Source organism: Mandrillus leucophaeus, unplaced genomic scaffold (assembly GCF_000951045.1).
Source record: "Mandrillus leucophaeus isolate KB7577 unplaced genomic scaffold, Mleu.le_1.0 Scaffold222, whole genome shotgun sequence".
In the NCBI taxonomy this organism is placed as follows: domain Eukaryota; kingdom Metazoa; phylum Chordata; class Mammalia; order Primates; family Cercopithecidae; genus Mandrillus; species Mandrillus leucophaeus.
This window is the reverse complement of record NW_012102277.1, coordinates 2,371,592-2,385,222: the sequence shown is the minus strand read 5'-3', so window position 1 is coordinate 2,385,222 and position 13,631 is coordinate 2,371,592. Positions and strand designations below refer to the sequence as shown.

The following is a 13,631-nucleotide window of genomic DNA, read 5'->3' as shown; positions in this document are numbered from 1 at the left end:
AGCTGCTTGGGAGGCTGAGGCAGGAGAATGGCGTGAACCCAGGAGGCGGAGCTTGCAGTGAGCCGAGATCGCGCCACTGCATCCAGCCTAGGCGACAGAGCGAGACTCTGTCTCAAAAAAAAAAAAAAAAAAAAATCCTTATAAGTTATTCCTATCATCATATATGAGGTAACGGGAAGTAATACATAATAGTGTATCACTCTTGAACTCTTGATCCAAATAAATTTGAGTTTGGATTCTGACTCTGCCATGCACTTGTCCAGTTCACACCTTCCTAATCCTCAGCTTCACTTCACTGAGTCCTGTGAGGTTGGCACTGTTGTATATCACACAACGCCAGACAACAATGCCAACCTCACAGGACTCAGTGAGATCATAAATGAACAGATCTTGGCACATATTAAGTGTTAATAAATGGTGACATTTATTACTGTTCTCATATATCATTATTAATGATCATTTAAGTTTAGGATCTTCAATGTGGAACTAGAAAGGAGGATGAAGGAAAGAGCAGGGATGAATAAACACAGAATTTCCTAGCAAGGAATGTTATGGTATCAAGGTTGATGGATGCTCTGAGCCAGACACTGTTCTAAGCTCTCTACACAAAATATCTCAATTAATCTGTAAAACTCTGAGGAAGTAGCCCAGTTTCACTCAATCAGGCACAGAGAGGTTAAGTACTAGCTCAAGGTCACTCTGCTGTCTGACTAAAGCTTGTGTTCTAAGAACACAAGGAGTCAAAGCCCAAACAAGTTAAGGTTTAAATCTTGCATTTAGCCTCTTTAAAACAAAAAAAATTAGCACTACTGTGATTTACACTGCTACAAAAGCAGTACTACCTATAGGAGAGTTGCTGGTTATAACATTTGGTTATATGGTACTGGTACTGCCAAGGCAGCTTCTGTCATTAAGTTAGCTATAGACACAGCACATTGAGGTATGTCCAAAAAAGTTGTCATGAGACGAAATGCCTTTGTTAGATGACTAAACATGTTGTTCAGTCCTGCTAAAAGTATGTACTGCATGTGTTGTGTTAGCAATTAGCTAAAATGTAAAGACAGGGCAGATACTTGAATGCACTAGTCAAGAAATGTTACTCGAGAATGAGCTTTGGTTCATATTTTCCATACAGCCATTATGCAAAACAGTATGGAGGTTCCTCAAAACATTAAAAATGGGACTACCATATGATCCAGCAATCTCATTTCTGGATATATAGCCAAAGAGAATAAAATCACTATCCCTAAGAGATATCTGTACTGCCATGTTCATTGCAGCACTATTCCCAATAGCCAAGATATGAAAACAACCTAAGTGTCCATCAATAGATGAAAAAAGAAAATGTGGTGTGTGTGTATCTCTCTCTCTCTCTCTCACACACACACACATGAATATTATTCAGCCTTAAAAAGGAAGGAAATAGCCAGGCATGGTAGCTCATGCATGTAAAATCCCAGGCACTTTGGGTGGCTGAGGTGGGTGGATCACTTGAGCCCAGGAGTTCAAGACCAGCCTAGGCAACATGGTGAAACCCTGGCTCTACAAAAAAAAAAAAAAAAAAAAAAAAAGTATTAGCCAGGTGTGGTGGTGCAGGCCTGTGTAGTCTCAGCTACTTAGGAGGCTGAGGTGGAAGGATTGCTGGAGCCCAGAGAAGTCAAGGTTGCAGTGAGCCATGATTGGGGCACTGCACTCCAGCCTGGGCAACAGAGTGAAACTCTGTCCAAAAAAAAAAAACAAAAAAAAACGAAGAAGGAAATTTGCTGCTTGTGACAACCTGGATGAACTTGGAGGACATTATGCTAAGTGAAATAGGCCAGACACAGAAAGATAAATACTGCATGATCTCACTCATATGAGGAATCTAAAAAAGTTGAACTCATAGTAATAGAGCAGAATGGTGATTTTCAGGGGCTCGGGGTGGGGGAAATAGGGAGATGTGGGTCAAAGGGTACAAACTTTCAGTTCAAAGATGAATAAGTTCTGGAGACTTAATGTGCAGCATGGTGAATATAGTTAATAATAATGTATTATGTACTTGAAGTTTGCTAAAAGAATAGATCTTAAATATTCTCACCACAAAAAAGATAGCTATGGGAGGTGATGAACACATTAATTAGCTTGATTGTGGTAATGACTTCACAATGTATACAAACATCAGATCATCACATTGTATACCTTAAATATACACAATTTTTACTTGTCAATTATCCCTCAATTGTATGTGGGGGTTAGGGGAGGATGAGTTTTGATGCATCTTTGGCTCATTATGTTAAGTCAGCAAAGGAACAAAACAGGACCCAACTAGAGTGTCCACACCTGCTGCTGGCAGATTTGCCTTCTGAGCATGTGGACGGTCCTGCCACTGCAGCATGCCCACTGGGGACAGCCTGGACTGGGGGGCTGTGACTGTGGGCCTGATTTTTGGAGGGGCCTGGCAGCTTGTCAGAGCTATGCCTGGCCAGCAACAGGTGCTCCCTGAAGGTGGAGCAGGACTTGTCATTAACCAGTCATATAACCTTAGGAAGTTCCTAAACGTATATTCTCATCTCTAAAATGTACAGGTTGGGTGAAGATTCCTGAAAATGGTGCAGAAATTCCCTGAACTCTGAAGTCATGCTGCCTGGGAACACTCGGCTTTCTAACATCAGTGGAAAGCCTTGATTTCCTCTAGATTTAAAAATAGACTTTGTGTGTGGGTAACTTGCAAATACCTGAACTTGAGGTTTTGTATGTGGAGGGCTTGCTAAGAGATAGGATCCGTAGTAGTGTAGAAGAAATATTTAAAAATAAAAGTTGAAATGTGAATAGAAGCAGAATGTCTGTTCTTGAACTCAGTCTACCATCACGTTTTTTAGAAATTTATTGGCCAGGTGCAGTGGCTCACGCATGTAATCTTAGCACTTTGGGAAGCCGAGGTGGGCGGATCACGAGGTCAGGAGATCGAGACCATCCTAGCCAACATGGTGAAACCCCGTCTCTACTAAAAATACAAAAATTAGCCGGGCATGGTGGCACACGCCTGTAATCCCAGCTACTCAGGAGGCTGAGGCAGGAGAATCATTTGAACCCAGGAGGCGGAGGCTGCAGTGAGCCACTGCAGAGATCTTGCCACTGCACTCTAGCCTGGGCGACAGAGTGAGACCTGTTGCAAAAAAAAAAAAAAGAAAGAAAGAAATGTATTTTGTGGTGGAAGGAACTTATGGACTCGGATACAAACAGGGTCTTCTAAAACCTGGAGGGAGTCATGGGAAGATCAGGATAGATGCAGACCCCACTGATGAACCCTGCAAGGAGTGTGATTCTAATTCAATATGAGGAAATGCTTTCCTAAAAGCTATCCAGTTAATCATGACACAGCAGGACAAACACACACAGAGGCACAGAGGTAGCCTTCAGGATCAGCAACCTGGCCTCGAAGGACACTTGCAGCAAACCCAAGCCACTGAGTACTCTGAACTAAAGGAACTTTAAGACCTGGGGTGCCCTGATTTCAGCTTTCCTATGTCCAAAGCCACAAAGATGTTAGAAGTGGGCTGATATGGCGGAAGCATTTTGAGGGCAAAAATGTTCATGGATGAGTTTTATATGTTCCAAGAAAGGCCAGAAGTCCACCTGCTGGAAAGCAGGGCTTTTTAAGCAGGTACCCGAGGTTGGAGGAGATGTGATCTTCTCCCAGAATTGATGGGGCCAGGCAACAGAAAAAGGAAACTTCTGACTGAGGACCAGGCAGGGCCTCAAACACATTCTTCTATAAAGTATATTTTTATTGGACATTTCAGGAGGAATTTATTCCATGCCGGGTGAATTTAGAGTTATGGGCTTGGTTGAGGCCTCAAACAGGTGATTATGGTAATTTAGAGAGAAAGTACTAAGCCATTTCTGTCACAAGGCTGGCCCAACTTGAAAATAATAGTGCCTCCTTGCATTTATAGAGTGCTGAATACTTTCCAAAGTGCTTTCCCATCTATTATCTCATTTGATCCTTACAACGGGCCAGAGATGTCAGCAGCATCTCTGCCGTGGGGCTTTGAAGGAGAGCTTTCCCCTCTCTGGGTGTCAGTTTCCCTACTGAAAAATGAGGGGACTGTTCTCATCGCTCAGTATTTGTTCTCATCAAATATCTCTTGAGAGCTTCTACCAGCAGTAACATCTGAAGGCAGAGTTTCTCAGCTCAGGGTCCCAGAACTGGCTGCATCACAATCCTCAGAAAGCTGGTTACAACACAGATTCCTGGACTCCTCCGAGACTGAGGACCTGGACACTCACAGGGCCTAGGGAATCTGCATGTTAAACATTCTTCCCAGGTGATTCTTATGCACACCAAAATTTGAGAACCTCTGCTCTCATATTTCATAACTCCTCAGCTCTGAGATCTTGTCACATAAAATACATGTGGCAACTGAAAAAATCCTGAAAAAGTATAAAATTCTGATGAGTGAGGAGAAAACAGTCTAGTGTTGGCTGAGTGTATCTGATCATCCAGATAATAACAGCCTCTCAAGGATATAATTAGTGCCCTCAAAATTGGAATATATGACTGTTTAATAATTTAAGTGAGATCATCAGGATTAATGAATAGCGGCTGAAATTAAATGTGAGACCATAAATCCACACAAGCCTGTTATAGCAAGGCAATTATTTAGGACAAGACATCCTAGAAAACAGGGGTCTGGCCAAGGCTGAAGGCATCTTAACTTATCTCCTCCCAGAAGGGCCATGCGTTTTTGCACTTACCATGATCCAGGGTATACATTCCAAGACATCACTATCCAAATCTATCACAAAGCACACTGAGTGACCTGCCATGCCTGGAATCCTGTGTTTTCCAAAAGTCCGAGGATCTTTTCAACTCTATCAAAATAATCTGAGATGTCTGTTAAGAATGCAGATTCCTGAGGCCCACCCTAGAACCACTGATTCAGAATCTCTGTGGGTGGGCCCTGGTAACCTGCATTTAACAAGCTCCTCAGTCAAAGTTGATAAGGATAAGAGTTAAGAGCCATTGCTTGAACCCAGATGACCTGGAGACCGCGGGGGCACACTCCAGGTTTGGAATGTCTGCTTTGAAGGTCACATTTTTCTCTGCCACCCGACTAGAAAGTTCTCCTCAGGGTTCTTTCCTTCTGTGAAAATCAGTACCCTCTTGTATGTCCTCATTGCATTGTTTAGCTCATTAATCTCACATTTTTAATTTCATCTCATTCCCATAATGAGACTTTGAGGTAGTCAGGGTAGCGTAGCATTTCAGGTAACAGTAATAATAACAAGCATCACCATAACAACAGCATCATTAACAACCACCACTGAAGGAATGATGACCATGTGCCTGGCCTGTCACGGTGCAGGACCTTACTCAATCCTCACTCAACCCGCAAAAGGGAAGACAATACTTATGGCTTTGGGGTTAGACATGACAGAAAATCAACTCCAACTAGTTTACACAAGAAGAGAATGTACTGGCTCATGTGCTGGGGAAAGGATGGGGTGGGACTGGTCGGAGGCACATCTGGACTTAGGACCCAGCTGGCATGACAAGCACTGGGTGCGAGGTGAGGAGCTGTTCACCAGAATGACTATGTCCTCCATCTCCCCGCAGCCGAAAGGGAGAAAGGACACAGGGTTTTGTGTCTACTACGAAGAATATTCGGCATCACTTTGCTCAGGAAGAAAGTCTATTTATAGGTCATTTTCATTCCTTCATGAGTTCAAGTTCTGTCATATGGCAGCAGAACGTGTGTGCTGGGAAGGGTCAGGGCTAGTCTCCTCCTGCCTGGTTAAGATAAATCTGCTAGCTGGTGTGGAGGCTCTGGGGAGGTTATTGTTAGTTTGAGTTTTCTATTAACAGAGACTGGAGTGAGGTTATTATTTAGAATATTCTAAACCATGTGTTCTGACAGCATATAGGAAAACAAAAACAATTTCTGAGAAGACTAGACAGAAAGCATAGCCTTATAATTCCATCTGCTTTCACCTTCACTGCAGATTATTAGCAATGCCCAATAAATCTCATTCATTAACAAGTCCAGGAGTGGAGGACAAATAGGAGATGACAGGAAGTTATTGGTTATTTTGAGATTCCTGGTTGCTTATAAATAAGGTGGGCATCTCTGAAGAGGTCTGCATTTATAAAGTAAGCAAATAAAATAATTTTATTATTATTCTAGGAGGAATGAGCATTTTTGTCTTTTAGGTGAAGAAACTGAGTAAAATGAGGATCCCCGAAGGTTGGAAAAGGCAGCCTGCATCTGTGAATACTTTATAGGAACTAACTTCACTAAATCACATGAGAAGAAGGGATGTTACTTTGGCCTTAACGCGTGTCTATTTCTTTGTTCTATATAATGATGTAAAAATTCCATTTTCATGAGATTTCGGTATGACACAGCAAAATAAGAGAAAAAGAGGGAAAAAAGAAATTAAACTTTCAATACCCACGAATGCTATATTAATGTACAGTGGTGGAATTTTCTTTTTTAAAAAAATTTGAAATAAATAAATGATACATAAATGTGTATATTTGGCCTTCTTGATCTTTAGAGCTGTCAACTGTTGCCTATTTTTGGCTATGAAAATTGGTAGCATTTTAAGCCTCTGATGTAAACAGCTCTAAAGGTGCCTCCAGATTCAGATCAAAACATAATTGATTCTGGAGTTGCGGCTGTCTGATAAAGATGTGCTTGAAAGCTTCAGGGGCTGGAAGTTCTTTAAGGAAATTGGGAAGAATCCCTGAACTATCTCTGTTTGCAATGGGTTTACTTGGAGATTGCCCGTGGGTTGGGGTCAGGCAGCAGATTAGAACTAATGCCTACTTTTTGGCCAACATGCTTCATTTGTCTGCTAGAACCAACATTATTTAGAGGATTTACAATAAATGAAAACAGAAGAACATACCTATTAGACATATAGACATACATCAAAGGTCATGCTGTAGTCATTTCACATCTATATTTAGAAGTTTTTGTTTTACTTAGGAGGTGGGGCACACAGAGAAGGGGAATCTCTTGGATTTGGTTTGACTGCTCTACTAAATGTGAATTTTTCCTTTAGGCAAATGTTGTCTATAAAGAGGCTTCCTATAAAGTGAAATATAATGTGTTTAAGTCACTTACAACAGTGTCTGGCACATAGAAAGTGCTATATAGGTGCTGTGTCGCATTATTATTATTGCTATTACTGCTTTTTTTGACTCTGCAACGCAGGCAAATGAGCACTTTCAGCTCCCCACTTATTGAGCTTGAGAAGGTGAACGACGTGAATAGGACTTGGCTGGTGTGCACTAGACCAGGTTACTTATTAAGGAAACTACTGTTAGGCTGGTGCAAAAATAACTGCGGCTTTTCCTATGAAAGGTAATGGCAAAAACCGCAATTCCTTTTGCACTGGCCTAATACTTTTATTTCAGCCTCAAATCTCATCTCTCTTCAAACCCTGAGTAGATAAGAATTTACATCAGGCCTAAGCTAGCAGGAAGGCCCAGGAGCTTTCTGAAGGAAGACTATGACAGAAGGGGGCAGTTCCTCTGCCCTCTCCCTGGGGACATTATCCAAGGCTCCCCAATCTTGTGTTCCATTGGTTTTTACTCCCCTACACTATGTTTTTAAGGAAACACTAAAAGAGTGGAAAAGGTTAGACTTTAATCCCATAAGAAAATCACGAGAATATCCGTGATTTACCGCACTCTTACTGCACCAAGTTTTTAAAATGTAGAAGGTTCACCCACGTTAATAGAAGCGTCACCTTTCTGAAAATATAATGCAGCTATTTTCCACTACAGAAACAATTCTTTCCCAAACATCGGAGCTTTTGATGCTTCAGATGCAATCTGAGCGATTTATTTGATTTTTTTTTTTTTTGCTCTCCAGTAAATCATTTATACAGTACTTGATTCACAAAATCCTGGGGTTTGTTTTTTTTTAAAGACGCACAAAATATCCCATAGATATATTGACTCTTGCATCCTGTGTTTCTACCAGATATCCACCAAAAGGTTTATAGATTTCCCTCATTATAAACTAATTGATATTCTGTAACAGTTTTAATCTTCTTAGCTGTTCTCTCCTTTGGAGTCTGAGGGAGAAGCATTTAGGATGTCGAAGATATGAAAGGAGAAGAGAATCAAGAAAGCCTGAAGATTTCCTTAGTGGTGGAGACTGATACTTGAGATGTGGGATTCTTAAGATTACTGAGCCCACTGTGGGGATGATCAATCCCTTCTGTCAATGCAATTCCCAACGAGGAGGAGATGACTATGAGGGCAGATAAGCAGCTGAGGCCACCTCCCAACCATCTCTCCAAGCCTCAGCCTCATCATCTGGAACAGAAGTCACTTTCCCTGCCCTTGTACTTTTGTAGCAGGAAACTATTTCACCTCTAAGGGAGGTTGTGGAGGTGAGGCCGGACAGGCTGAAGTAAAAACAGTCACTGTGCCTGCACAGCTGGCTTTATCTGTCTGGCCTCCTTGTGCCATGCTTTTTGGCCGACTCTGCCCTGCCAGCAAGGCCATGGTTCCACACCTGCTAAGCCTGTCCCTGGGTCAGTCATTTAGAAGAAAAGGGGTACAAAGAGATTCATGTTGTGTTCTCTAGATCAGCCTCTGCAACAATACAGCTGATATTCTGGACTAGCGTGACTCCTGTCTCTATGTCACCATTGTCTCAAAGAAAAAGAGATGGGTAGTCATTTCACAGAGACAAGGGGAAGGGATTGTAAAAAGTTAAGTGAAAGAAACCAGGATGTAAAGTTGTATACGATTGAATGTTCACTCCACAAAGTGCCCTTAAAAACGGACTAAATGTAGATTCCCACTATGGAATATTAATTTAGTTATTAAAAGACAAATGAGTTTGCTCTGTTTCTACTACTGACCTGAAGGATGGCTGTGACACATTAACAGAAAAAAAAAAGTTGCAGCTTTCTGCCTGTGGACGCCACTGAGGAAGCATCATTAAAGTCTCTTCCCACTGCCATCATGTCTAAGCCAGAGTCTCCTAAAGAGCCCAAGCAGCTGAGGAAGCTCTTCATTGGAGGGCTGAGCTTTGAAACAACTGATGAGAGCCTGAGGAGCCATTTTGAGCAATGGCGAACGCTCACAGATTGTGTGGTAAGGAGAGATCCCAGCACCAAGCACCCCAGGGGCTGTGTGTTTGCCACCTATGCCACCGTGGAGGAGGTGGATGCAGCCATGAATGCAAGGCCACACAAGGTGGATGGAAGAGTTGTGGAACCAAAGAGAGCTGTCTCAAGAGGAAATTCTCAAAGACCAGGTGCCCACTCAACTGTGAAAAAGACATTTTCTGGTTGCATTAAAGAAGACGCTGAAGAACATCACCTAAGAGATTATTTTGACCAGTATGGGAAAATTGAAGTGATTAAAATCATGACTGACCGAGGCAGTGGCAAGAAAAGGGGCTTTGCCTTTGTAACCTTTGATGACCATGACTCCGTGGATAAAACTGTCATTTAGAAATACTATCCTGTGAATGGCCACAAATGTGAAGTTAGGAAAGCCTTGTCAAAGCAAGAGATGGCTAGTGCTTCATCCAGCCAAAGAGGCTGAAGTGGCTCTGGAAACTCTGGTGGTGGTTGTGGAGGTGGTTTTAGTGGGAATGATGACTTTGGTCATGGATGGAACTTCAGTGGTTGTGGTGGCTTTGGTGGCAGCCATGGTGGTGGTGGATATGGTGGCAGTGGGGATGGCTCTAATGGATTTGGTAATGATGGAAGCAATTCTGGAGGTGATGGAAGCTACAATGATTTTGCCAATTACAACCATCAGTCTTCAAATTTTGGACCCATGAAAGGAGGAAACTTTGGAGGCAGAAGTGCTGTCCCCTATGGTGGTGGAGGCCAATACTTTGCCAAACCATGAAACCAAGGTGCCTGTGGCAGTTCCAGTACCAGCAGTAGCTATGGCAGTGACAGAAGGTTTTAATTACTGCAAGAAAACAAAGCTTAGCAGGAGAGGAGAGCCAGAGAAGTGACAGGGAAGCTACAGGTTATATCAGATTTGTGAACTCAGCCAAGCACAGTAGTGGCAGAGCCTAGCTGCTACAAAGAAGACATGTTTTAGACAAATACTCATGTGTATGGGCAAAAAACTCAAGGACTGTATTTGTGATTAACTGTATAACAGGCTATTTTAGTCCCTGTTCTATGGAAAGTGTAAAGCATTCGAACAAAGGGTTTTAATGTTGATTTTTTTTTTGCACCCATGCTGTTGATTGCTAAATGTAATAGTCTGACCATGATGCTGAATAAATGTGTCTTTTAAAAAAATGTGGTAAAGTAATGTATACAGTATGATCCCAATAAAAGAGGGGGAAAAGCATGTAAAGCTTAGGAGTAAAGGTTCTAGAATCAGAATGGATGGTTTTAAATCAAAGCTCTGCCTCTTTGAGCTAAGTACACATCAGCAACTTACTGGTGTCCCAATTTTATCATCTGTAAAATGGGGACAAAGATATTAAATTTTTAAGTAGAAAAAAGAGGTCTGATATCATTCAGGCCAGTATGGTTTTCACACTGGGCATGACAGAACCTACCATAGTGCTGTGATAATAAATGAGTGAATGCACTTAGCACACAGTAGAAGCTCAATAAACATGAGTTCTTTCTATTACATGTTGCTATATGTTAGTTAGTATGATTATACAGAATGGTCTGGGATGATACATACCAGACGGTGAACCTGAATTTCCTCAGCGGGGTGGGACTGGAGGGGAATTGGGAGGGTGTGAAAAAGAAAACAGAAATGATAAAATACTGAGAACAAGAAGAAAATTTGCAAATGGCAGATAGGCATACAAAAAGATGCTCCATATCATATGTCATTAGAAAATTCAAGTGAAAATAAAAGTGAGAGACCACTAAGCAGCTATTGGCAAAATCCAAAACACTGACAATATCAAATGCTGGCAAGGAGGTGGGACAGCAGGAACTCTCATTCATTGCAGGTGGAAATGCAAAATGGTAAGCCACTCTGGAAGACAATTTGGCAGTTTCTTATAAAACTATATATACTCTTACAAAATGATCCAGCAATCACACTCCTTGGCATTTACCTAAGTAAGCTGAAAACTTATGTCCACACAAAATCTTGTACACAAATGTTCATAGTGGTTTTACTAATAATTGCCAAAACTTGGAAGCAGCCAAGATGTCCTTCAGTAGGTGAATGGATAAACAAACTGTGGTATATCCAGAAAATGGAACGTTATTCAGCACTAAAAAGAAATGAGCTATCAAGCCATAAAAAGACATGGAGGAACCTTAAGTGCATATTCGTGGGTGATAGAAGCCAATCTGAAAAGGTTTTATATACTGTATGATTCCAACTACATTACAATCTGGAAAAAGTAAAACTATAGTGACAGTAAAATGATTGGTGGCTGCCAGGGTTTAGGGAAAGGGAGAGAAGAACAGGTGGAGCACAGAGGATTTTTAGGGCAGTGAAACTACTCTGTATGATGTTATAATGGTAGATATATGTCATTATACACTTGTCCAAATCCATAGAATATACAACACCAGAGTGAACCCTAATATAAACTATGGATTTTAGGAGAAAATGATGTATTCATGTGGGTTCAGGGATTGTAACAAATGTACCACTATGGTATGAAATTTTGATAGTGGAGAACTCTCTGTATTTTCAGATGAGACTGGGTGTGTTCAGGGTAGCATGGCCATGGACCTACCTACTTTTTACTTAGTTTTGCTGTGAACCTAAACTGTTCTAAAAAGTAAGGTCTATTAAAAGAAAAAACACTGGGGCAAAAAGCCTAAATATTAATACTAATTGCCTCCACGTGATAAGGTTATGGACGGCTCTTTCTGCATTTCCCACATTTTCTCCTCGACTTCCAGCCTGTGCTTGTCCTGCTGTTTCTGCCTGGAATGTTCTTCCTTTCCCTAACCCCAAGGAGTAATATCTACAACGCTTTGGATTAAATTTCGCTGGAATTTTTTCCAGGAAGCCTGCCCTGTTGTCCTCTGTACTCTACATTGCTTGGACTTTCACCAGGTAGCATGTATTTCATGGTTTCACAGTCTTACAACTGCCCCTTACCTCCTCTAGGCCTACTGGAGCCATCGAGGGAAGCCTATTTGATTCCTCTTATATCAGCACAAAGTACAGCATGTGGCACAGAGTCATGTCACAAATACTGCTGAATACATGAATATGAATTACTTTGATAAATCAGAACAGACATAGAGAAAAACAAAATAAGCAGCAAAAGAAACTCAAAAATGTGAAAGAACCTGAGCAATAAAATGTAAGTGGGAAATGGCCACGCCAACAAGTTGTGGTGGTATCAGAAGCAAACTAAGGCTGCTCGAGAGAAGACAAGAAATGGGGAATAGATGCTTATCGGGCAGTGTCAAGAGTGATACAAAGAGGGACGGAGCAAAATAGATTTCCGTGATGTGTTCCCATGACTGGCATGGTGTGAGAGTGCAGGTCAGACTTAATAAGCCCATCATGGGAAGAGGACTACTGACCCTGGCCTCATGGGTGAGGTGAGCTCACTACCATGTGAACTAATGGGCCCGGCATTGTCTATACTCCTTCCAGCACCAACCAGTGCCAACAACTTTTCAACAGCTCTGCAAATACCTGCTAAGAACTTCTGTTGGGAACCATTCTCTATGTTTGTTTGTTTGTAGAAAGGCAGTTGAGCTGGAGAAAATGCTGTCAATGAGATCATATAGCCTGTCACTTTTGTACCTCATCATTCCGGGCAGCCACTAGTTAATCCAAACACAGTAATTCTTTCCATTACCACATAACTAATTTTTCTGGAAAAACAACACTGTTTGAAAGTGGAGAGGCTAAGGAGAAAAGAAATAAAAACAAACAAATGAACAAGACCTCTCTTGTTTTTCCTCATAAAAACATGCCACCCAGGCAGTGCAACCCAGGGACAGGTCTGCCAGCCTATACCCCCATCTTTCCCTTCCACATGTGCAAAAACACCTCAATGTTCTCCTAATCCTCGAGCAAAGCTCATGCATTTGAAGAGCTTTTGGAGACCCCTGGCAAAGTGTAGTGTTCTATTTGTAAGCGGGGTCAGGATTATTCCGGTGTCAGCTTCTGCTTCCACTCGAGTCCCTGATACTGCCCACACAAAGCTCTAGATCTTATTTCAAGAATTCATTTGCTCCAATTTTGTCTCCTACCTGAGGTCTCGACCCTTAGCTGAATTACGATTAGTTGCCCTGAGGATCTTGGAGGGGATTCATTTCAGAGGAAAATGCCTTCTGCTAGGCAGTGCCAATCTAGCTTGTAGTTAGCATCTATGAATTTCAGCTCTGAGAACAGCCTCTGCTAATGTAGCCCAGGGAAATTTGTCTTGTAGGATGGTCCACATTTGCTGTACTTTAGACAGGCCTCTCCATAATCCTGAAATTGTTTCTCCCAAATCTCATTTTTAAAACAATCACTGCTGAGTAAGTTTTCTTCCAAAGCCGTCTTAAGAATTTCTTCTTGAAACAAGAATAATGATTGCTTTTCTGAAAAATGCAGGCTGCAAAACGTGGCAGCTGAGGTGCAAGACTGAGGGGTGTGAGGTGGGAGTCCTCCTCTGGGCTGGGTGCCTGATTGGTTGAGAGAAAGGGGCAGTGATCAG

At 41.8% G+C, this 13,631-nt stretch overlaps 1 protein-coding gene and 1 pseudogene across 1 annotated transcript in view; one reads left to right on the top strand and one right to left on the bottom strand.

Annotated features, from left to right (window-relative positions):
* Positions 1–13,631, bottom strand: part of GALNT10 (polypeptide N-acetylgalactosaminyltransferase 10) — a 341,115-nt gene that overhangs the window by 81,173 nt on the left and 246,311 nt on the right. The gene's annotated exons all lie outside the window — the stretch shown is intronic.
* On the top strand, positions 8,385–9,871 carry LOC105540573 (annotated as a pseudogene).